We start from the raw sequence: 25601 nt of genomic DNA, 5'->3' as shown, positions 1-25601 counted from the left end.
TTACACATTTTTTAACATTGAATTTACTTACTCTACATGTGAAAACTCTAATAGATCTAAAGGGATATTTCATGTAATTCAGTTTTTGGAAATGATAAACGTAAATTAATATTCCCAGAATTCTGTACGACAGCTCACATTTGATGTTGTTTCATTGAAAAACAACACATTTTAGTAATTTGGTATATTAATGTTTTTTTTATTAATTAAATATATCATTCTTTTCCTAACTATACATTTAAGTTCAAATGTTGTTACCATATTTTCTGACAAAAACAGCTCTGACAACCACATCGTCATTTTCTATTGTTGATTTTTTTTTAGTGTACATAATGAAGAGATGCATTTTATTCTGTTTTGATTCATTTTTAATGACAGAGATGCCCTTGAAATCTGTCACCTCTTGCTTTTGTTCTAGCAGCATCCTGAATAATCTATTAGCATTAGTGACCCCTGATAAACTTGTCCGCTTGATGAAAAGTATTCATCAGCCATTAGCACACCCCCGTCTTTGGAGGTGAAGAATCAGGCTCATTGATTTACATAATGCAGTGAAAGTGGACTAAATCAATAGCATTAGCTAAAACAGAGAAAGAGATAAGAATGATTAATGAAACAGGAAGGTGTGCAGTGTTTGCCCTCATGGATCCAAGAGGCTGTGTGCAAAATGTAGCTGCAAAAATTCACACTATAAATTAATTAGCACAGCCTCAATGAGCATCGGTGGGGCAGGAAACATTGAGGAAATGTTTCACCCATCGTCAATGTCATGAATTAACTATGTGTTCTGAGAAAAAACAAAAAAAACATCTTAAACAAGCCTAAGCTGGTTTTCTGGTCTTAACCGGCTAAATCAGCATTTTTTTTTTCTCGTTTCTTTCTATTCAAACATTACATCCTCCAGAACGCACTCTCTCTACCCCCTCCAGAGCCCTCTGGGTTGCATGGATATATTTTATGGTTATGTTAAACCAAATCTGGTGTTGTTCTTATCTCTTGCAGCATGGAAAATGACGACAGATGATAAATTGTATCAAGGGAGATGTTTATCACCACACAGTGCATTTATCATGGCAAGATCTCTGTGAGCGAAATCTGGGCCAGTCTTCTCAAGTTCATTTGGAAGACTTTCCCAAAGACTGGAATGCTATGTTCATCCTACTCTGTTCATATTTTTAATTAAACCTCATATTTTGTTGATTTTATGTTTGGTGTCCCAGAGATGTACACTATTGGGGTTATATATATATATACACAAATATATATACTCTTATTCAAGAAGGATGGATTTAATTGATCAAAAGTGACAGCAAAGAATTTAGTTATTACAAAATAACTATATTTCTAATAAATGCTGGTATTATGAACTTTCTATTCATCAAAGAATCCTAAAAAAATGATCACAGTTTTCACAAAAATGTTAACATATTAACATACATAATATTAACATTATTATTATATTATTATTATTATTATTATTATTATTATTATTATTATTATTATTAAAAATGAATATAAACTTGATTCTTTGCATTATTCAAGGTCTGAAAACATGGCATCTTTTTTCGCTATTTTGACAAGTTGTCATTTTCTGCAAATAAATGCTGTAAATGATAATATGAATATTTGAAATTTGGAAGAAATGTTGTCAGGGTAACACTTTACAATAAGGTTTCATTAGTTAGTTAACAATACGTCTAACACATTTATTAATCTAAATGAATGTTAATTTCAACATTTACTAATACATTATTAAAATCAAAAGTTGTGTTTGTTAACATTAGTTAATGCTGTGAACTAACATGAACAAACAATGGACGACTGTATTTTTATTAACTAACATTAACAAAGATGAACAACTACAGTAACAAATGTGACCTTGGACCACAAAACCAGTCATAAGTCGCACAGGTATATTTGTGGCAATAGCCAACAATACATTGTATGGGTCAAAATTATCGATTTTATATCGATCTTTTATGCCAAAAATCATTAGGATATTAAGTAAAGATCATGTTCCATGAAGATATTTTGTAAATTTCCTACCGTACATATATCAAAAATGTATTAATATTAGTAATATGCATTGCTAAGGACTTCATTTGGACAACTTTAAAGGCAAGGTTTTTTTTTTTTATTTTTTTATTTTTTTTATACAATTTTTCATTTCAGATTATTGTCCTATACTAACAAACCATTCATCAATGGAAGGCTTATTTATTCAGCTTTCAGATGATGCATAAATATCAATTAAAAAAAAATTACCCTCATGACCCTCATGGTTTTGTGGTCCAGGGTCACAAATGTTTTGTTCATTGTTAATTTATGTTAGTTAATACATTAACTAATGTTAACTAATGAAATATTATTGTAAAGTGTTACCGTTGTCAGTAGCTTGTAGAATAGTAGCTTTTTTAATTTAACTCAAACAGATATATATAAATAATAAATCCAGAGAAACTGCTAATTTTTTTCCAGAGCTGTATTTATTGCATCTCAGTGTTCCGCATCTCAAACCATGAGTGGCACTTTAGTTAAACATAGCTTGAAAAATGCCTTTCAAGATCAATTATTACTGCTCCATTCTGTTCAACTTCATCTTGCTGTTTTTAATCATAACAAATTGAAAAGTTAAATTGATATTTATAATAATTACTATTACATATGAATACTTTTTTTTCCATTATAGGCTCCAATTCGTGCCATGCCTCAACCATAGTAAAATCATAGCCTCTCGTAGCTTATGCTATATTATAACGTTTGTTTATTTATGTATTTAATTGATAGATATTCATAAGCTTGTCAGTGTGTGGTAGCGTTTTAATGAAGTGTTTGTGTTCAATGATACTTCAAGTCCTTTGAGACCATCTTTAGAGGAAGGAGGATAGTATGTTACTGTAACCCTGCCTTTCTTCCTGCATGGAAAGCTTCAGAAAACATATCTCTGCACTCTTGTAAAATATTAATGAGATGAAAATGAGTCAAAACACATAAAGAGCAATTTGATAAATCTGTTTCCACAAACTTACACACACACACACACACACACACACACACACACACACACACACACACACACACACACACACACACACACACACACACACACACACACACACACACACACACACACACACACACACACACACACACACACACACACACACACACACACACACACACACACACACACACACACACACACACACACACACACACACACACACACATTGCTATGAAATATCTAACCGTACTGCCACTTTTAGCTTATGAAAGCCTCATGCTGCTGTATTACTTGTTTGATCACAGAAACAGTCTTTTACATTTAGCATCAAAGAGTTTAGAAGCATCTCTCTCTTGCTCACTCTTTCTTTACATCCATCTCATCCCCCTTCGCCGTACCAATTCCAATACTGCAACACTTTCGTATCCAGGAGGGTAAAAGGACGAATAAACTCTTGGTTTTTGAGCAAGTGATACATGAAAGGAAATAGTCTGTCACGCACACACTATATTGAGCGTTGTGTCAGCACTGCATACAGGAAGAGTCTTCAAATGGAGAATAAGCTCTGTGTGATTTATGTATCTAGTATGGGTCAATGACAACAAATCATCACCAAGATCATGAAAAGGGGGAAAGTTTCAACTGAAATACCCTAAAAAACAAACAAAAGCAACAAAAAAAAGTATCATGACAAAATTGGTTCTTGCACATTGGTAATGCTAATATAATTTTTTAAATATAATAGGGGTGTCGAAATTAATCATTTCTTTGATGCATCGCGATGCAGACGAGGACGATTCGATATCGGTTCAGCAATAGACCATAACCGATTATAATGTACTGATTATTTTCTGACATCATTTGTCACGTACGTGCTTTGTCGCGGTAGCATACAATGGCAGAGGGAGGCGAGACGCGAGTGCGAGTAATTAAAATGCTCCAACTACTTTAAAAGCCGACATCTGGACACATTTCGGCTTTTATGAACAACCTGGTAAGTGCGACCTGGAGAACACAAGCGCTGTGTGTAAATCAAAGCTATTTGATTTATCAACACGATTTCATTTACACTTGGGCACATACATGTATTTCCGCAAAACGGATATAAATCCGATCTTCAATTCCCGCACTATATGCAGACTTATTGGAGTTCACGTCACCGAAAATAACAGATATGAGCTGCATTTTATTGATCATCAGCTAATTTCAAAATCAAAGACCGCAATAGGAGCCAGCGCGGCAACAGCACAGGTAAGATCATTCAGTTTCTTTACTTTTAATGAATATGATTGTATGTTGAGCACCTACAACTTTACTTTCGGTAGTTTTTGTGCGCTGGCTTGATGAAGAGATACACAGCTGCTCATCTGTGGCGATGCATACTTTAGTAGCACTGTCATAACAGGTTATAATATGTCATATAGCCTATAACACGCTCTCACGCGTTTGAATTTTTTTTTTAAATTGTTGAAAGGAGTAAAATGTACATATGTGGTTTCAACAACCAGATGCATTTAGACTTTAGTGGCTTTTAGTATTTTGTGTATTTGTTCTAAATGCTCCTGTTGTCTTCTGTGCCCAGACTTGAGTTTTGTTTGATACATTCAAGAAACGTGTTTTCTTTGAGCAGGTAAAATTAAAGGTTGAGTGCATATAACTGACTGACAAAATTGTGTACATGAGGATGCAGTGCATCGTCAATGCATTGTGATGCATCGTGATATCGAATTGAACCGAATCGATGGCATGATAATCGTAATGGACCAAACCATGGGTTCACACCCTTCAAATATAAACTAAAAATATTTTAAAACGAAACCGCTGCAGTGTAAAATTATATTTTTTTACTACTTTTAATAATTAACATAATTAAATCACTGTACAAAAATTCCAAGACTACATTCTTTAATACAATTCCCAGACATCCTAGAAATGTTCCGTTTTATTTATTTATTTCAATAATTTAGAATTATTTAATTATTATTTTTGGAGGATGCTTTTAGGACATTATTCAAAAGTTTGATTCAAATATACAAAGGTGCTGCAAACACATAATGATTGGCACATCCAATTGCTTATTGTGTTCTTGAAGTGGAATAGGACATGCAAAAAACACTGACTGCCAGAATGAGTTTGAAACAATGGGACACATAATGATTTTGTAAGCAGAAAAGACTAGACAAAAAAGACATGGAAACAAAGCCTGGTCCTTTCAAACAACTGAGGCTTAAAATGCATCTTTATATTAGAGGTTTGAAACCATACAAGGACCAAATTTATTAATTACTCTTCATTTTAGATGTTGTCTCTATAGCATGTTCGATAACTTGAAGTCAGGGCATTCTTTAAACGGCAACAATCTCTACTGCTAAAAACCCCAATCCACATCTTTCATAATTGAATCCTGCTTTTATTCCATGGGCCACTTAATTTGTTTTGCTGTTAACCTCCATCAAAATATTATAATGTGCCATTCTAATATGCCTTTCAGGAAAAAAATAAACAAAAAATTGCAAGTAATGAATAAACAGCGGTAGGAACAAAGCAAGTGTGGCCTTATTTGTATTCTGCGACACGCTCCTCCGATAGCCAGACAGTTAGAGTCCTGCTCTAGAATGCAAACTCCAATCATTACAGTCATCAATTGTGCTGTTCTTGCTCTCCTCTGCTGTGCGAGAAGTAAAGAGGTTTACCCCACTGTATCACCTGGACAAAATTGATAAGTGGTTAAAAGATGAACCTTCTCTCCCTGTAAGTGCCCGTCTGTGAAGAGCTGATAAGGCGAGATGCTCCTCAATTGGTAGTAAAGAGAAAATGGAAGTGACAATTTTTCGTAGCTGATTGTTTCATCAATATAAGAGTCAATATTTTCAAGACTGCTGCTAAATAGTGTGGGATCTTTTTCGGAACAACTTCATTACTCTCAGTTTAATCTGTTTCTCACGGCGTGTCGTTTAGCAAGTGCAAAAAAACTAAAAACTCTATATCTAAGGGATGCATTTAATGGAAAATTAGCAAGTTGCAGTAAACAGAATGAACACAAATTTGCGACACTACATATGTTTCAAAGCACAATACATAATGGTTATTGAGAAACGAATGGTCTTTGCTGCATTATTAGAGCATTTATAGTAAATACACTTTCACTTTCAGATCACTGAGAAAGTGAAGCATCATGTTTATGTTTTGTTTGTCACACTAATTAGACCAGCATGGAAGAAAACATTTCAGCAGCTTGACACTCACGAGCGTCTTAATAAACAGACCCAAAACGCACTCATAAGCGCAAGATCTAAAAACGCCTTTAAAGGGATAGTTCAAAATTGGCATGGCTCTTCCAAGCTTTATAATGGCAGTGGATGGCAGCCCAAAATTTGAAGACCAAAAAAGTGCATCCAGCCATTATAAAAGTAATCCACACGGCTCCGAGGGTTTAAGAAAGGCCTTCTAAAGGGAATCGATGGGTTTTTGTACAAAAAATATCCATATGTGACACATTATAAAGTAAAATATCTAGCTTCCGGTAGAGCACCTTCCTTATCCAACTTAGGAAGAAAGTGTAATGCCTCTTGCAGTTCAAAATGCTTACACTACATCCGACATCATTTTTACATGAGTTAGGCCTACGTATTTTTGGTAAATTGAATATAGAAGGTGGTCCACCGGAAGCTAGATATTTGACTTTATAACGTGTTAAATATGGATATTTTCCTTACAAATACCCATCAATTTGCTTCAGAAGGCCTTTATTAAAGGGTTAGTTCACCCAAAAATGAAAATGCTGTCATTAATTACTCACCCTCATGTCGTTGGACACCCGTAAGACCTCCGTTCATATTCGGAACACAAATGAAGATATTTTAGTTGAAAGCTGATGGCTGAGAAAGGCTTCAGACAGGCCTCCATTGGCATTCAGTACATTGACACTTCCAAGATCCATGAAAGGCACTTAAAACGTCGTTACAAAGTCTATCTCACCACAGTGGCTCTACAATAATTTTACAATGCGACGACAATAGTTTTTGTGAGCAAAAAAAAATCAAAATAACACCTTTAACCAACTTGTTCTCGACTTCCGTGTATGCCTCCACGACGCATGCGCGAGAATATGACGCAGATCCGGCGCTCGGACAGATGACCCAGAAGCGATTTGTTTGCGAGCAGAGGAAGACGCGTGTGTCTAAGCTGTTGGATTCTACATTGATCGTGCTTTAGGTCTCGGCGTAGTTCTCAAAATGGGGTTAAAGTGTGTATTTCATGGATTCCCAAACGCCGGCGCTACGTCATATTCTCGCGCATGCGTCGTGGAGGCACACACAGAAGACAAGAACAAGTTGGTTAAAGGTGTTATTTTGATTTTTTTTTGCGCACAAAAACTATTGTCGTCGCATCGTAAAATTATTGTAGCGTCACTGTGGTGAGATAGACTTTGTGACGACGTTTTAAGTGCCTTTCATGGATCTTGGAAGTGTCAATGTACTGAATGCCAATGGAGGCCTATCTGAAGCCTTTCTCAGCCATCAGCTTTCAACTAAAATATCTTCATTTGTGTTCCGAATATGAACGGAGGTCTTACGGGTGTCCAACGACATGAGGGTGAGTAATTAATGACAGAATTTTCATTTTTGGGTGAACTAACCCTTTAACCCCACAGAGCTGTGTGGAATACTTTTATAATGGATGGATGCACTTATTTGGTCTTCAAATTTTGGCCTGCCATTCACTGCCATTATAAAGCTTGGAAGAGCCAGGACATATTTTAATATAACTCTGATTGTATTCGTCTGAAAGAAGAATGTCATATATATATAATCATGGGGTAATTTTCATTTTTGAGTGAACTATCCCAGAGGTCTTTAACCCTGAACTAAACTCTGCAGGGCAGTGGGACCCAGGAGCAGGGTTGAAGACCTCTGAACTATCTCTTTAAACGGCACAACAATCATCCAGTCCAGGATCAACTGAACCAAAAAATACTGACTACAATTAGTCTCTCAAGTCGCTCATTGCTACTTAAACTACCGACATAAGATTGTCAATTTCCCGCAGCCTTTCAATTAGGTTTGCTGATATAGGCGAAATCTCGAGGGAGCCTGGTGTCCGTGGGACATCTGCGTTGAAGAGCTGCTGTGTTTCCAGAGTAGTTTATAGAGATATCAAATATGTTGATGAGGCAGAAAGCGCTCTTTAATTCACTTCTAGCTGCTGATTTGCCTGCCAAGGCTATCGGGTCCACAAAACACAGACAGCTGCCAGACAATACTTAATCTACCCAGAACTCGCTTCATCGACACTCTTATACGGCAAACGGAAAACAACATGGGGGCAGAGCTTATAGGAAATAACTTTGCTGACAGTAAACCGAGTCAAAGTTTCTTCCAGAAGTAGAAATCCCGATTGAAAAGAAAAAACCCAAAAATAAAGCGAGTTTGAGATTGAACGGCCTTCAATGGTCTTATTGTTATGTAGGTAAAGGAACAGTGTTTCAAGGGCAGCACTGCTCTGTTTTATTCCTTTTTAAAATGAAAAAGAAAACGTACATTAATGCGAGACATGATTTATGGTCTACAAGTAACAAACCAAAGACTACAATGCAAAGCACTTTACAGCACCATCTACTAGGATTGTTCATCTTTCCGTTATGCACACAGACCTTGAGTGTATAAATATTAATAGACAGGACATATAAAACATGCTATGCGAAGTCAAAAGGATCAGATGCCACATAACAATTGTTGCAGATCCTGAAAAAAATACAAATAAAAAGAAGGCATCTGCTTATCACATCAAGTATGATCTGTCATGTGAGCAGAATATGAGCAGCCACATCCTCAGGGAGGTCAAAAGACAAAGACAAAGACATTTGTGTTTCGTCTCAGTCTGATGCTGATGAGTCAAAATGTTATCTAAATAGCCTTCTGCGACATCCCAAGCTACTCCACCTTGAGCCGACATCCACTAGATGTTATTCCATTTTGCAGACCAAAGCAAAGCTGAGAGAACGAGGGATGCGAATCCCCCCCCCCCCCCCCCCCACCCCCCAATTTTCTAATTTGCTTTGTCAACAGAACGAGAAGGAGCTTATTTCAGGGCAAAGTGTGGCGCAAAATGTGCCGAAATGGCATTCGCCACTGCATTTTCTCTCCAGTGAAACTGGAAAACTGAAGGAGAAAGCCGTCACAAAATCATCTACACTCTAATGGTTCGTTACACTTTATTGGTAATTAGATCACCATTACCCGGAGGGGGCAATCCGATTATGTGGGCTACATCTCGTTAAAAACACAACTCATACTTCCGAGCCACTAATTCAAACAGAAATTGAAAAAGAAATATGCTAATGAGATGCAAGGATGGGCATTTAGCTTAGACCGTAAACTGATGGGAAAACCATAAACTAGAAATTCCACAAGAAAAGGAGCATAACTGAGTGAACCAGTCTGATTCTGGAAGTAAAAAGTCCATCAATTTCTCCACAGAGAAATTAAGACATATAGGGCCAAAACCTGTCAATACAGACCTACAACTCTGTGCATTAGCGGTAGGGATTTTTGCAAGTTACATCTACAGTATATGGCAATAACTGTCAAATGACTGTCAAAACAAGTGACCGTCTTTGAGTGAGTCACTGAATCGTTCATTCAACCGTTTCGTTCAAAAGCACAGATTCATTCAGGAATGAAACTAGTGACTGTGGCCGTTTCTCAATATGTGTTCTTAAGCAAGCTTGCGCCCTTGTGTTCGCGTACTACGTCATAATCAACCATCGAAGTTCAATTCCAAATTCCATGAAAGTATGTGTTCTTGATATCGAGGATGCATCGAATGCAGACTTGAGAGAAACGAACCATTAGAAATCCCAGAAGAAAGTTTTTAATGTTGTTTGTATGTCTTTAATACGCTTTCAGACGAACCATGTGCAAATTCATAAGTCAGCACCATGGCTGAGTATTTTCTCTTTAAAACTCCAGTGAACCAAAGACAATCTCAAAAACGCGGTTTAAATTCGCTGGTGTTTCTGACGTCACAAACTACCTTGTATCAAATCACGTCAACGTGCGGAAGGGCTTTAGCATATCATTAACTATGCTTTGAAGCAGGGGAGTCTCAAGCCATGTTATCCCGGTATATTTTTCTGTTGATATGAAAAATCGGGTAATTTATTATGTAAATTATGATGTTATGATGAACTATATGCCTTTCTCCACTGACGTTCTAAGTTGTTCAAAGCGTTTCAGAGGGGGGCTAATTAGCATATTTAAATATAATATTATATTATATTATAATATAATTTAAATAGGTCATTTTGGTGATCAAAGATGAGTTTTAAGGGATAAAATGATTGACTCCAGGGGGACTTTCGCTTAAATACAGACAGAGATTAACCAACGGAAAACAGATCAGGTGGGTAAATGAATTAACAACCAAGGACAACCACTAACGATGACTAGGAACTATGGCAACAGTGAAAGAAACCAAAAGACTATACAAGTTAAACGTAAGAGACTTTTGAATGGTATAGTGTGCCTATTTACTTGCAATCGGAGCTGTTTAGATACGTCCACTGGCTTAAAACTCTTTCCCCCAGTTTCACAGACAAGGCTTAAGCTAGTCCTAGACTAAAATGCATTTTTTGAGTTGTGTTAACTGAAAGAAACTTGCACTGATGTATCTTAAAATATGTCAGTGCCATTGTTTTGTCTTAAGATACACACCAGTAATGTTTTTTTTAGGGCACATTTATAAAAGTTACTCAAATGTACTAATTTAACTAATGCCTAATCCTAGTTTAGCCTAAGCCCTGTTTGTGAAACCGGGCCATAATTGAAGTTTTTTTTCTGAATAGGAAAAATTCTTACCATACAAATGCTGCTGAAAAAGCAGCACACAATGGTGGCATTGTGACATCTCAAGGGATATATCTAAAGAGGTTCTCAAGAGATGGTGAGAGGGGGGTGGGTCAAAAGGGTATATCTTGACTTGCTGCATGTATTTTATGTATGTTTGACCTGCTTCTCTTTTGGCACTTGTTCTCACCCTACAAGAATAGGTGAAATGTGATCAAGGGTTCGGGGCTTGGAGCCCAAATGGTGGGCTGAAAGGAATCCCACTTTTTGAGGATGTTTACGACGTAAAGCTTAGTTAGGCGGTTTCAGGGACCCTTACTTTTCAAAGCAGACTTGGAAAAGACAAGAGATATGCTCCTTGCCTCGCTCTAACCCCCATCACCCCCAAGCAGTTGTTTCCATGGTTACTGCAGCTGCCACATTCGGCAAGTCGTCATGTGGAACAACGCAAAGTTTGATCTGACATGTTTCACTCACAAAAGACATCTGTCATATTTGAACGAATGCTGTGCCTCATCCAGCAAACATGAATATGATCAGATTCGATCACAGGGATGTGAATGCAGCGATCACAATTTATGACTAATTTCTTTTGAACTCTTGAGTTTGCGTGTGTAGTTTTCATGATGTGAGTGTGTTGTTGACGAGGGAGCATTTCAAAGGAAACCGATACATTATAAACCTGAAAATAAAACCCTCATAAATGGCACAAATGAATGAAGCTAAGAGAGAGGGAAATACGTTAAATGTTTATTTGCATTTCAGTGCAATTATCAGGACCAAATATGTGGATTAGAATATTTGTTTAGCCTTTGAAAGAACATGTGTATTTAATAGATGCAATCAAACACCCTTCTGTGTGTGTTCTGAATAAAAGCCCCCTGACATCACTCTATCATTTATAGAAGTAACTTGTTTATTGCAGATCTGGTAAACACTGCAGCCTGCAATGGTTTTCTGCACTATGAAAAAAATAATGTAATTTTAACTGTAAAATATTATTCGAAAAAAGAAAAAAAAATAGTTAATTGATTAATAGTAAGTTCCCCTACTAGGGAAATACTGTAAAAGCTCTAACTCCACATTGCATGTAATTTTTACAGTAAAATACTTATTCTTCATGTGGCTTCCTCTTTTACCACATGCATTATTATGGTGGTTGGTCAGTATATGTGGTTAAGGTACAAAATAGATTTTAGTAGCATTGTGCGTTGTTGGATTTACCGGTTTTAACAGCAATTTTCTTGTATGTAAATTACAGTTTTAACTGACATGTTGTTGTGTAAATATGTTTTTTACATTTTTACTGTATTTTTTTACAGAATTATTCTGGCAACCACCGTGCTTTTTATGAAAACAATGTTTTTGGTTTTGTTTTTTACAGTGTGGACTAAGCTGAATGTTAACAGTGGCTTTTCTTACATTTAATTTACATATACCGTTCAAAGGTTTGGGGTAATTAGGATTTTTAAAATATTTTTTAATCTTATGCTCACAAGGCTACATTCGATCATTAACAATAATATGCCAATTGTGAAATATTATTACAATTTAAAATTTGAATATATTTTCAAATGTAATTTATTCCTGTGATGCAAAGCTGGATTTTCAGCATCATTACTCCAGTTTTCAGTGTCACACGATCCTTCAGAAGTAATTCTAATATGCTGATTTAGTGTTGAAGAAACATTTCTTATTATTATCAATGTTGGAAACAGTTGTGCTGCTTGATATTTTTTGTATTAATCATTTTTTTCACAAATCTAAGATGAATAGAATTTTTTTTTATTAATTTTTGAAATATATAAAAAAAAAAGATATGTCTTTACGGCAACTTTTTATTAATTTAATGCATCCTTGCTGAATAAAAGTATTAACTTCTTTTAAGAAAGAGTCCAGGATTCTTTAATGAAAAGAATATTCAAAAGAACAAATTATTTAAATAGAAATCATTTGTAATTTCCATCCTTGCTGAATAAAGAATTAATCTCTTCAAGAAAATCTCTTAAAAGGTATTTCATGTTAATTAAACTTCTCTACTTAGATTTCTATTCCTACTAAAGTTGTCACTTTTATGCCGAAAGCTTAACACCAGTTATTTACTTATTAACATATGTGAGAAAAAAAGTGGTTATTTCTGCACAAACTAGTTTGTATCATCTGGATGGATCCAGTTTTAGATTTTCTACACAACACCTTTCCCACTCATTCAGTGCATTAAAAAGAGGTGTGCATTTGTACCGAAAGTCTAGAATGCGGTTCTAACCATATGTTATGCTTTTCTTAGATCTCCTCATAGCAACACCGATAATAATACACGGTTGTATTATCTCTGAGTAGCTTCTCACTGAAAGCGAGGCTGGCGCTGTGCCATAATTTGTTCCGCTGGACTTTAAATATCAATTGCCATCATGTGAAGCCATTTAGGACTGTCATTCTTCATTGGCTTGTCTGCAAACAAAGCAGTCATTAGGGATAAGAACTACTCAAAGTGATGTAGTGTTTCTAAATTATGGATGCAGTGATTTGGTCGTTGACAGAAGCAAAAGACTACGCCAGGCTGAAAACAGATTTGTCTGACATCACCTGTCTTTCTAACCAGAACTGATAATTGAGTAAGGATTAACGTATACGGTACATGAAAATGCATAAAAATGTGCATTCTCAGTTTTGAGAATTGCAAATGAAGCTAAATATTTCTATGATAAAACAATGAATGAAGTACACCAGGTAGGCACTGGTGAACTCCGTATGCATATTTGCATACAATATTTGGAGTACACGCTAAAGTAATTAAAATGATTTCAAACGCTTTACAAAAAGATTAGCAAACACTCATTAACACTTTGATAAGATGGACGGCTCTCTCCATTCAACAAGCCAAGAAGCATTGCAGTGTAATCCAAACAAACAGCTGGAAATCACAAATCACACAAAGTTTCTATCTCATTAAAAGTGGAGCTGATGCAACACATTTTCAATGTCACTTTTATGACTTAAGAATTCATTTACAAATCACTCAAGTTTAAAGGTGCAACTATGAAGTGGAGGATACTTAAATGCTTCAAAATCAAACCAACATCCAGGCAGTTGCAAACATTAAATAGTGGGGTTTAAAGGATTAGACCCCCCCCCCCCCCCCCTTAAAAAAAGAAGAAAATTCTGTCATTCATTACTCACCCTCATGTTCCGTAAGACCTTTGTTCATCTTTGGAACACAAATTAAGATATTTTAATGAAATTTGAGAGGTTTCTGAACCATCCATAAGCAGCAAAGTCATTGTAAAATTCGTTAAAATAGTCTATCGTAGAACCCGGAAGCTCTGCACTCTATTTACTACGTCAACAGCAAAAGAGACTGACACAGAAGAGAAGAAATTGTTGAATAGAGTCGTTATTTTTTTCTGTTTTTGAGCACAACAAGTATTCTCGTCGCTTCTTAACATTAAGGTTGAACCACTGTAGTCACATGGGCTATTTTAATAATGTCTTTACTACCTTTCTGGGCCTTGATAGTTGCAATGATGTTACTGCCAATGGATGGTTCAGAAACCTCTTGGATTTCAACAAGTTTTGATTTCTTATGGATTTGGAAAGACATGAGGGTGAGTAATTAAAGGGTTACTTCAGCGATTTAGCATTAAGCTTTGTATCAGTAGAAACCCGGTAGTATATTCAAATTATGGTACTTTCCCCCCTCATATCCCCCTGAGACAAGAGAATTATGCATTTTATTTCTGGGAAAAAAATCCTTTTTCTGGCCAAAGGATTTTTTGGCCAGAGGCTAAAGACTACAGCCAGTAGAAGGAGCTAGTTCCGCATGTTTTCAACCCGCCCACAGGGGAGGGATCTCACTCACAGAATGTAAATGCGCACAGCCGCTTGGATCGGGCATTTAATAACGGAGCGAAGTGAGTGTTTCAACTTTTCAATGAATTCCTATGAAAGTTTAGGTTCCATAGGCATGATCTGGACACGTGCCAGACTGGACACGTGCTGTGAATGACTGCCGCACTTACCTCAGCTCTGCTCAGCTCTTCGCTCTCGTGATGAATGAAATCTGACTCCTGCTGCATTTGAGACGTGACTTTCGTTCAGCTCACTCACACGTTATTTGAAAAGACACGTTCAGTTTTTTAATTGTAGTGTTTATTCTCTAACTGAACAAAATGATTGTATTACTATGAAAAACGAAACGATGGTGGGGGCGTTGTAATGATGGGCAAGTGATAACCAGTAGCCGTGGCTTGGGAGTGGCCTCGTTGGGCAGCGAAGCAAGTGTATTCTGGGAGTTGTTGTCATCCACATGAGACAAAAATACATTTTCTGTCTTTTTCTTGTCTAGAAGGCACCAAATTAAAAAATAATTTCACATTTCTACTACATACATGACCCATTTTAAATACACATTCATCTTCCCAGCGCTGAAGTACCCCTTTAATGACAGAATTTTCATTTTTGAGTTATCTAACCCTTTAATGGGAAAAGTGTAAAAATATTGTAAAAGGTAATTAAATTAGCATTTAAATAATAAATGGCACTAGCAACCCCAAGGCCATGGGTTTGATTCCCAGGGAATGGATGAACTCATTCAAATGTCTCCTTTCATGTAAGTAGCATGGGATAAAGGAATCTGGCAAATGCATAAATGTAAATGTGAAATGTCCATACTGCTCCTCATTAACACATTTATGCATGTGGGTAAAGCCAATCGAATTCCCGCTCGACAACATGAAGCCGCTTAACTCAGCTGTCACTGGTTTGAATTCGCCAAGGTGCTTCCCAGTTAGATTCCTCTACGATCTTTAACTGCTTTCATCTCTCTTCTCTTTGACTTTGACACAATAACTTTAAAAGACGGATTTGTAGGTCTTCACTTGCACTACCCTAGATCATACATTTCGCAACACCTTTGGTGCGACTCCCTTAAAATCAATGATAGAGCCAGTCGACACCATTTCTTGATTATCAGCCATCCAGGCTTCCAGCTAGAGAGAGATAGAGAGAGAAAAAAACACAACTTTTTCTCTACAAAAGGAAAAAAATGAATAAAATCCCAGAGAATCGAAGCCTGAGAAGTGAAGCCTCTGGACTTCAAGCATCAAATATCAGAAAGTACTTTTCAGGTTTATCTGCAACAACTTTTTTTCTTTGCCAGCCGTCAAAGTATTCAGAAGTCCACTCAAGGAGAGACTCGACATCTAGACCCTGAACGGAGGTTTTCTCCTTTTAGCCTAATTGTTGGTACATTTGAGTGGATAATACGAGTAGGTCATTTTAACCTGACTGATGCATGGCTACTAGTAATTGTTAGGTTGTTCTTAGACTGATGTCTCCCACTGTGGATTGTGGGACATTTTGTTTCCAGAACACCTTTCCCCCCACAGGTCTTAAAATCGCAGCAGGACTCAAATCACATACATTACCTCAGAAATGAAAAAGAAAGGAAAGATCAGCAGCTTCACAGCATGCTGTAAACATGACTTTTTCCCTCAGAACATTCAGCTGTAGTTATCTAAAATTATCTCTAGACAAAGCACGTTGACTCTTTCAATCCCTATCCTTTTTCAGCAAATTTGATAATTTCATCGCTTGACAAATCAATTTAGCACAGAACCAATCAATATGTTCTCTTAACTACTAGAAGAAAGGACCCCCCTCCCCCCATTCAATTCAGATTGGAATTACTAAAAGCATATTTCTTAAATACAAAAAGCAAATGGATATGAAACACATGAATATTACATTGCATTTTCCGCAGACACTGATGGATGCACAAGTTGATGATTGGTTTTGGGGTAAATCCTGCAGAGAAGTGGTGGGAAACACTGGTCTAGTGAATTGCTGAATATAATATGGATTTGATGCCCGCTGGCCACGAGTAACATTGCTGAAACAGACAGGTGCACTTATCTATCTCTGTGAGGCATCTATAAATCAAAGCTGAATAAATCTCTGTGTAAGTGCTTTTGTATTTACAGCACTGAAGAAGAAACATATATTGCCTTATGGTTATGATTTTGTTATACACCAGTATGCAGCATTATTAGATCATTTTGAGACCATTTTAAGACAAAGTACTATGATGAAACAAGCAGAGTTCCCAAGAAAATGGAAAAACTCAAGCTTTAGCTGTTCATTTACATGCAAAAAAAGGAATCCAATCCAGTGCTGCCCAAAGTTTCAGTAGAAACATTTACATTTAAAATGTTAGTATAATTAAATATAAATTGGATACTTTTATTAAACATAAAACAAGTTTTTAAAAAATATAATTTAGTGCTGTCAAATCGATTAATCGCGATTGATCGCATCCAAAATACAAGTTTGTGTTTACATAATACTGTATGTGTGAGTACTGTGTTTAATTATTATGTATATACAAATGCACACACATGTATGCATATATTTAAGATTTGTTTTATATTTATTTAATATATATTATATAAATATATACAGTATATACATGCAAATATTTCTTAATATATACACAAATGAGTGTGTATTTATATATATACATAATATATGTATATGGCGGTGGTGTCAGCCGGTGTCAGCCATGCAAGGCACCATCCAGCTCGTCGGGAGCAGCTGGGGTTAGGTGTCTTGCTCATGGACACCTTGACACTTGATCAGGTGGAACCGGGGATTGAACCACCAACCATCCGGTTTGTAAACAACCTACATGAACCACTGAGCCACTGCCGCACCAAAAAGTGTTTTTGAAATAAGTCTCTTGAGCTCACCAAGGCGGCATTTATTTGATGTTTATTTGATCAAAAATATAGTAAAACTGTAAAATTTTTAAATATTACTACAATTTAAAATGTAGTTTTATTATTGTGATGGCAAAGCTGAAAACAGTGGGGCTGCTTAATATTTTTTGTGGAAACACGAAAAAATTTTATTAAATTTTATTAAGGATTATAATGAATAAAGCATTTATTCAAACTCATTTGAGGAAGATTTTTTTTTTTTTTTTATTGTATTTTATTATGTTTGATCAATAACACAGCTCTTCTCACCCCATCTGAAGGTACAGCTTGAGATGGAGGTCACTCCAAATGAACAGTTCCTGTCTGATTTCTATACAGACCCCCGGTTACTGAATTGCAGGGGAGGCTGTCAGACAGACTGCAATTTTCCTAGAACACACAATTACCATCTTCGTGAGGTGAATGCAAAGCGACACAACGAAGTACTTTTGGAAATAATATACTTCCAGTCGCGCACTGCCCGAGATTTTAAGTAAATATAGAAGTGTACATGGAAAGAAGAAAGCAAATCCAATAGATATGGGCTCAGCGTACTGAGATGAGGCACCTGTGCCTTTCATCCGTGCCATCAAGGAGATCGGACAGTTTATTTAGCTGGAGCGGTTTTGATTGCTCATAAATCTGCACATCTCGCTTGACATATGCTGTGCGGAAAATGGGTCATGTTGGGAAGGTCTGGACTGAGTGGCAAGCCTGTCACCGATTAAAACATGTGGCTGGACAAAATAATGCAAATTTGTGCCCTGCGGCTGCCAGCTTTCTTTAATAAGAGTTGAGGTTTGTTGGCAGTCCTTCGAGAATTGCCAGGAAGATCGCTGGGGAAGCTTTGCTACCATTATCATTAGCTGGAATACATTAACATCGGCTTGTGCACAGTTTTCAGGTGGCCAGAGTAAAATTGTGCATGCACCAATCAATGTCAAGGTTAATGAGCCAACGGGAAAAAAGAAAAGAAAACAAAAATACAGGGAAGGCACTGAAATTCAACCCGTTCTCAGCAAAACCCATGAGGAAGCGTGAATTTCCTCCCTGTTTACGTGTCTGAGTTTTCTAAACTGAACCCTGAGGATCAATGCACTCTGATCGGAATGACCTTCCAGGGCATCTGCATTTTTTATTCTCCATCTGCGTTCACATTATGCTCCATTTCAGACATGGCTCGCATTCATCTGCTTTCAACTGCTGGCCAATTTAACGCAATTTCCAGATCAAAAATACCTTAGGGGGATTGCGTTACACCACTCTCATCCTCGCTTGTAGCCACTGCGGAGCCTGAGAGTACGCTATCACAGACCCCAAATAAGGCATTAATTGTTAACTGATTTGCTTTAAATTTGCTGATTTGAAACAAAAAGTGTGACTGTGTACTTATAGGATACAGCAGCAATCTATCTAATTCTTATTTTCGTTGACATCAAATTATTTTCACACAATACAGTGTAACAACAGCAGAGGAAATCTATAAAACATACAAAAATAATTCTGCTGAAGTTATCTCTTACTATTGTTTTTTCAGGACTGTGGATTTTTATTATATAAAGTGATTTAGGTTATATAAAGCTCATAATATCTGTCACATGCTAAGAAAAATATATTAAATATAGACTTGCTACAGAATACACATTTTAGTTGTACAAATAATATCGATTTTTTTTATAATGCTATAAGCACTATAACAGTCAATACATATTAGTATATTGATTGCATTTTATACATGGTTAACTATTTTGTATTTATTATATACCAATATATTTATTTTTGCTCTTTTGTGTTACCCACATATTGTAAAAAAAAAACATTCTGGATGGAAACGTGAATTAAGATTATATTATACACATGAATATAATAATTTATTTGATACTCAACATAAATATGTATGCATTTGTGGCAAAGGACCGTGTCATTTCTAATAATAAGAGAGTGATTATTTATAGAGGTGACTAGATGAAGGTTTAAGCTACAATCCTGGAGTGTTTCGATTTTCAAACAACATTAGAAGGTAATATTAGACTCTGAAATATTGATTCATAACTCAGCAGTATGAGAAATTAAAGCAGGATTCTTTTGATGATGGTGACCATGAAAACAGAAACTCAGAACGGATTTAGAACAGCTTCATTTATCCAGCTGGGCTTTCTTACCACGTTGACCACACATACAGCAAAAGCAGTTGATCTGAGCTGTCAAACCAGCTGTGCACCTAAACTAGCACTTGCTGCTAGATGTGCAGGTAAACTAAACAGCCATACAAGAGGAAAGATTTAGAAAATGAGGCAGAGAGATTGTATTGCACCTGCATTCCAAAGCTACAGTTGGAATAAGGCCATGTGTGATTGTTCGGTGATTAGCTCAGATGGATTATGGAAATAGACTTTGAAAAAGAGAGAGAGAGAGAGAGAGAGAGAGAGAGAGAGAGAGAGAGAGAGAGAGAGAGAGAGAGAGAGAGAGAGAGAGAGAGATAGTGTGTTATATAAGTTCAACAGCATCCTATATTTTCATCCACTTTTGTTTCTAGCTTTTTTGTGAATAAATTGATTAACATTTGTGTCATGTTACAAGTGCTGTTAATGTGTTTTTTTCTTGTTAAGGGCATTAATAGAGAATTATGGTTTTTATTTAATTGCTAATGCAAACTTTTACACCACAGACTGAACAAAATAAAGGATTTCTTGGTAATTGGTTGAACTAAATTGGTATCTAATGGAGTACTTGAACAGCTGACAGCTGATTGGTTGGTTGTAATCCATTACATACATTTCTATCAAATTTATCTGGCATTATCAAGATTAATTTGTTCTGACACTCTCTGACACTCTTCTTGTCATATTTTATTACCATTTTCTAAACTATAGCGAATAAACTGTGATATGTGTCTGAATAAATTTGACTGTATATATAATTGTAAATGTTGATGTATCTGCATAATTTTTTTTTTATATATATTTATATTTTTATATAAATATATTCCATATATTTTAATGAGGTTACCTGAGTCTAATTGGGTTAGCACTATTTATTAAATATATAAAATTGCACCAACCTTTATTATAAATGTGTTTTCTTTTCTGTCATAGCACCAGAAGCAGATGCAGACATTTATTTACGTTATGCAAACTTCATGAAAACCTGATGCAAATACCCCTGCAGCAGAAAAATGTCAATAACAAACTATTTTATGAGATTGATGGCTCAAATTTGAAAACGAGTTATGTGCAGACATCGACAAATTACCCCGTTACCTGCGACAAATTCCTCTGTGGATTTCTACTGTATCAACAGGAACTTAAATATTTGCATTTATAAAAAAAAAGACCCCCCACAACTAGAGCGTTTCGGTTTAGTCACATCGTTTTTTCACATCTTAAGAGTCTGTCAGAATGAAGTATATCCCCCTCTCTTTGGTATAGAAACTGTGAACTCCGAGCAGCAAATGGAACAAGCTGGGTAATTGTGCTCACTTTTCTCACTCAGAATCGTTCTGCACTTTAAGGCTGAATGGAAGTGGAGTGGGATGCTTGTGGCAGGGGCCATTCAGCGCAGAGAGGTTTGCAGGATTGAAAATCAACAGGCAATGTGTAGTTATGCTGCTCACTGATTAAAAGAGATCAACACCATTGATTTTCTGTACACTTAAATCATTCTCTCTTATAGGATTTCAGTCAACAGCTTTGGTGGCAAAGACTGCTGGTGTCTGAGCCATTTATCCTTTCCCTCTTCTGTCGATATGTGGAAAGCAACCGACGACGTAATTCAGTTAAAATGACTGGCCCATCATTGGACCATGTAATTTTAAGGTCCCCGTCTATTTGGCCAAAGTGCGAGTTTCTAAACTGAAAAGACATTGGTTAACATTATTTAAAATGTGCGATGTTTTGCATTGTAGGGGGTGTTAAAGACTTTTAAAGCAAATTGAAAAATCCCAGCCAGTCTTGTAGCGGTAATACAACATGGGGGCACAAGCAATTTGTAGAAACGCTTAGTTTTTTACCTTAATTACACACTTATTTCCAGCTGTGCAGCTGGTGGAGGGAAGCCATTTGCTGTTAATGAGTATCCAACGGACTTACAACAAATACGTAATGCTGTGCAGGCGCTGCTGTTCGTATTAGGGAAGGAAGTGAATTCAAAATGCATTTAACTTTAGTCATTTGAAACTTTCTTTAAGTGTTTAACTCTTATGGAACACAGAGAAACAGAATGGCAATTTGAAATGAATGTGAGATGAGTGTTACAATCAGCCGGAACAGCAGGGACATCTTCACGATTGTCTCTCCTCACCTCTTTCTCTCTCTCTCCAACTGAAGACATCTAAATTAAAGGCATTTATAGCAGGAGTTCTTATCCACAGCAACTTACAAAAGTGCATTCGTTTTCCCATGTGAGACTGCTGCGGTCAACAGATGGCAAGCATGGCAGCATGAATGGCTTACTAGTAGTACAGAAACAGAAGCTATAAAGAGGCTAAAACTGTGTGTGTGTGTGTGTGTGTGTGTGTGCCTGCGTGTGTGCGTGTGTGGTTTAGGTATATACTACGTTATGGGGCCAAAATGTAGGTTTAGGTGCACATTTAGGGGTAGGGGATATAAAACATGTAAAAAAAAAAAAAAAATCGAAAGCATGCCCAATAAACCTTTATGAATGCAAAAAAGGGGATCAAAATTATTAGATTTGATAGTTTTTTTCTTCAAAGCAAAGGCTGCTGTTATATCTATATAATAGCAATGAAATCATCTTGTCACCTTTCTGTCCATGGATTTTGGGCACACCACTACTCTTTGAGAGAATTAAAGGGATCATGAACTGGCTTTTTTTGTTTATTTTATACCGTTGTCTGAGGTCAACTTATGACGTCCGCATGGTTTTTACATTCAAAAACATCATAATGAATAAGTAATAGGCTATTTTCTGCCTTGGTTTTGAGGCTCTCTGAAGAAACGCTCGGTTTCTATGGGCGTGCTGCACTGAAGACTTGGAAGTAAACGTCCATGGCTAGGATTGGATAAGATTTGCATATTTAATGAGCTTCAGCTCCCCTCAGTAAATGTGGGAATTGTTTTGAAAGCGTCTCTGGGGAAACGGTCACAGGACTCGCAAAATGTCCTTACCAAACAAACACAATGATTCATCTCTCATCCACCCGCGATTGATTGGAATGTTATTTTTTTATTACTTGGCCGGCCCGATCAGTGAATATAACCGCGAACCGTACACACACACACACGCGTGCACAGATAAGTTAAGATAAGATAGCCCATCGATAGCCCAATGCTGATCACGAATGAACCAATAACACCTCAAATAAAGGATTCTTCAGCCTGTGACAGCGTGCTAAGGTATGTAATCAATAGATATCAAACGATTTGTAACAATGCAATACTAACAAATATCAAAAACATGTTTTACTCACATAAGTGTGTTGCACCATTCCTGTCGGATCCAATATAGAAGGTACAGCATTGTGTTTTAATCGCAATATGTCTGCAAATCCAGTCTCGACCTGTATCTTGTTTACAATCGATTCCGCAGTGAAATGAAGCGAACAAACGTGCAATGTCTTGCGCACGCGAGCTGGAACCGGCATGTTTATTGGTCGGCAGCACGACCCATTTAGCTCCACGAGTCGGTAGCGGGCTTTAGGCGGCGCTTCTGCATTCTATGACGTCAATGGTCGACATATTCTGAGATCGAGTGTTTTCTGGGCCTGGTGTCAATAAAAGCTTTTCTCGACTAACAAGGAAGTTTTCAGCTCCGAAACTTACAGGATATTCTTATATCACGATGAACTTTTATACATCAAAGGCTCAAAGGAAAGTTGATTTCTCAATTCATCACCCCTTTAAACTAGTCAAAGACTAGGCTGCGCCTACTTGACATAGTATTTAGAATCGTAAGCTAAACTTTCTTTCAGGTGTGTAGAAAAGTTTTACTGATTGTGTATAAAAGCGGCCTATCAAGGAAAATACTTTTTTTTATGAAGACAGAAAATGCTAAGTTTATTGTCATTTTTGTTGCTTTAGTTTAGGGTCAAATTCTCACAATTAACGAACTTTTATCTATGACTTTTTCCGCAATAAAGTCCTAATTACTGCTTATTAATAGTTAGTAAGGTATGTTAACTTTAGGTATTGGGTTAAGGGATGTAGATTATAGTAATGAAGAATAAGGAATTAAAATGTACGTTATAAGTACTAATAAACAGCCAATATCCTAGTCATATGCATGCTAATAAGCAACTAGTTAATAGTGAGAATTGGACCCTAAACTAAAGTGTTACCGTTATTTTTAACAGAAAATATAACCAACATAGTTCCAAACCACAAACCAAAATCCCTCTTGCTCTCTTGATCTGTTTTCACAATCCAACCACTTTCTGATGGATAAAATCTATCCATCCCACCTACATTTACCTGTTTCATTCAGAACTATTTCACACTACAGATGCAGAATGGGTTGATGTTCATGTCTTATGTTTACTTTGAGATTAGAAGGGCTATGAAGTGAGAGTGTGACAAGACCTGTTATAATTCTTGGATGAATGTGTCACATGGACAGAATACATGGTGAGAAGCAGATGGCACTTCTGTATCTTCACTTCCTCTGACTGAAGACACATCAGATGACTTTAAGAGTGAGAAAAGCCAAAATTTACAGGGGGCAGATGTTCCCTGCTTTGATGCAGCTTGTGTGGAGATGTAAGACGTTTCTTTCAAGAGTTAAAAGGATAGTTTGCCCAAAAAATTTAACATATGTCATGTACTCACCCGCATGTCATTCCAAACCTATATGACTTTCTTACTTCTGTGGAAAATAAGATATTTTGAAAGATTTCTCTTTTTTCTCCATGCAGTAACAAGTCAATGGGGTCCAATGTTGCTTTAGACCCCATTTTCTTCTTGACAGTCTTCAAAACATCTTGTTTTGAGTTCCAAATGATAGAAAAGAACGTCGTACAGGTTTGGAACAGCATGAAGGTAACTAAATAATATATTTTCACTTTTAGGTGAACTACCCAATCTCACTTAAAAAATACTTATCTCAAGAACAAAACCAGGAATTAATAATGCTGGTCATGAGGCAGCATTTTAGGTCAAAATGTTGATGTTAATTTGACCCTGATAGATTATATGGTTTGTTTAAGGCCATATAAAGTGATTGGTTAGCAGAATCCATTACAGAGTTTGCCATTTCACAGGTGGCATGTTTGAAGGGCAATGGCACTGACATTTCCCTTGTTGTCGGAAACTGTCTAACAAGGTATTCCATGGTGTCACCAGCCTCTCAGTTCAGAAGTGTAAGAGAGACAGACGTTTACAGCTGAAAATAGCTCACTCATTATCAGCGCAGAAGAAATGAGTGGAGGGAGGCTTCCACAATCCCAGGCCCAAAATAAAGCTGTGACATTTTGATCCATCGTCAACTACTGTAATATTCTTCCTAAAGTTGAATATAACCACAGTGGTTTAAAATCTATTTCAAAAAAGGATTTACGTTCCGAGGTATAACCGTTTAGTGCACCAATCTAAAAAGAGACCAAAGACATAATAGTGTTCCAAATGCAAAGATTAATTCCACACCAGTACATGCTAATCAAAGGCAACTCCCAATCACTAGTTACGTAAGTTTCGAAACAGCCTGTAAAATACGGGAAGCTTAATTCCCTTTACTCTAGAGTTGTGCTCTAGATTTTGTTCATTTGGCAGAAGAGGCTTATTTCCATCAGCGCTAGACTGCTATAATGGTGCGAGTGTGTCCATGTGTGTCATAAAGGGTAAAGGCAGGGGGTGAGGGTTTAGTGAAATGCCCTCAGTTATATTGCCCATTACAGAGCTCCAAGAGTCCCAGTGGACCACCAACGTGGGCCACAATAAAACTAGTGGACAGATGGAGATAGCCAGAGAAATATTCCCCATTCACATTCTGACAAAAAAATAGACAGCCGTCCCCCATTAAACTGCAAGGTCACTTGATTATGTA

At 36.7% G+C, this 25601-nt stretch overlaps 1 protein-coding gene across 2 annotated transcripts in view; it reads right to left on the bottom strand.

Annotated features, from left to right (window-relative positions):
- Positions 1–25601, bottom strand: part of nrxn3a (neurexin 3a) — a 353303-nt gene that overhangs the window by 53766 nt on the left and 273936 nt on the right. The gene's annotated exons all lie outside the window — the stretch shown is intronic.

Source organism: Gobio gobio, assembly GCF_949357685.1.
Source record: "Gobio gobio genome assembly, chromosome: 13".
NCBI classification, from domain to species: domain Eukaryota; kingdom Metazoa; phylum Chordata; class Actinopteri; order Cypriniformes; family Gobionidae; genus Gobio; species Gobio gobio.
This window is presented reverse-complemented; position numbering and strand designations above follow the sequence as displayed.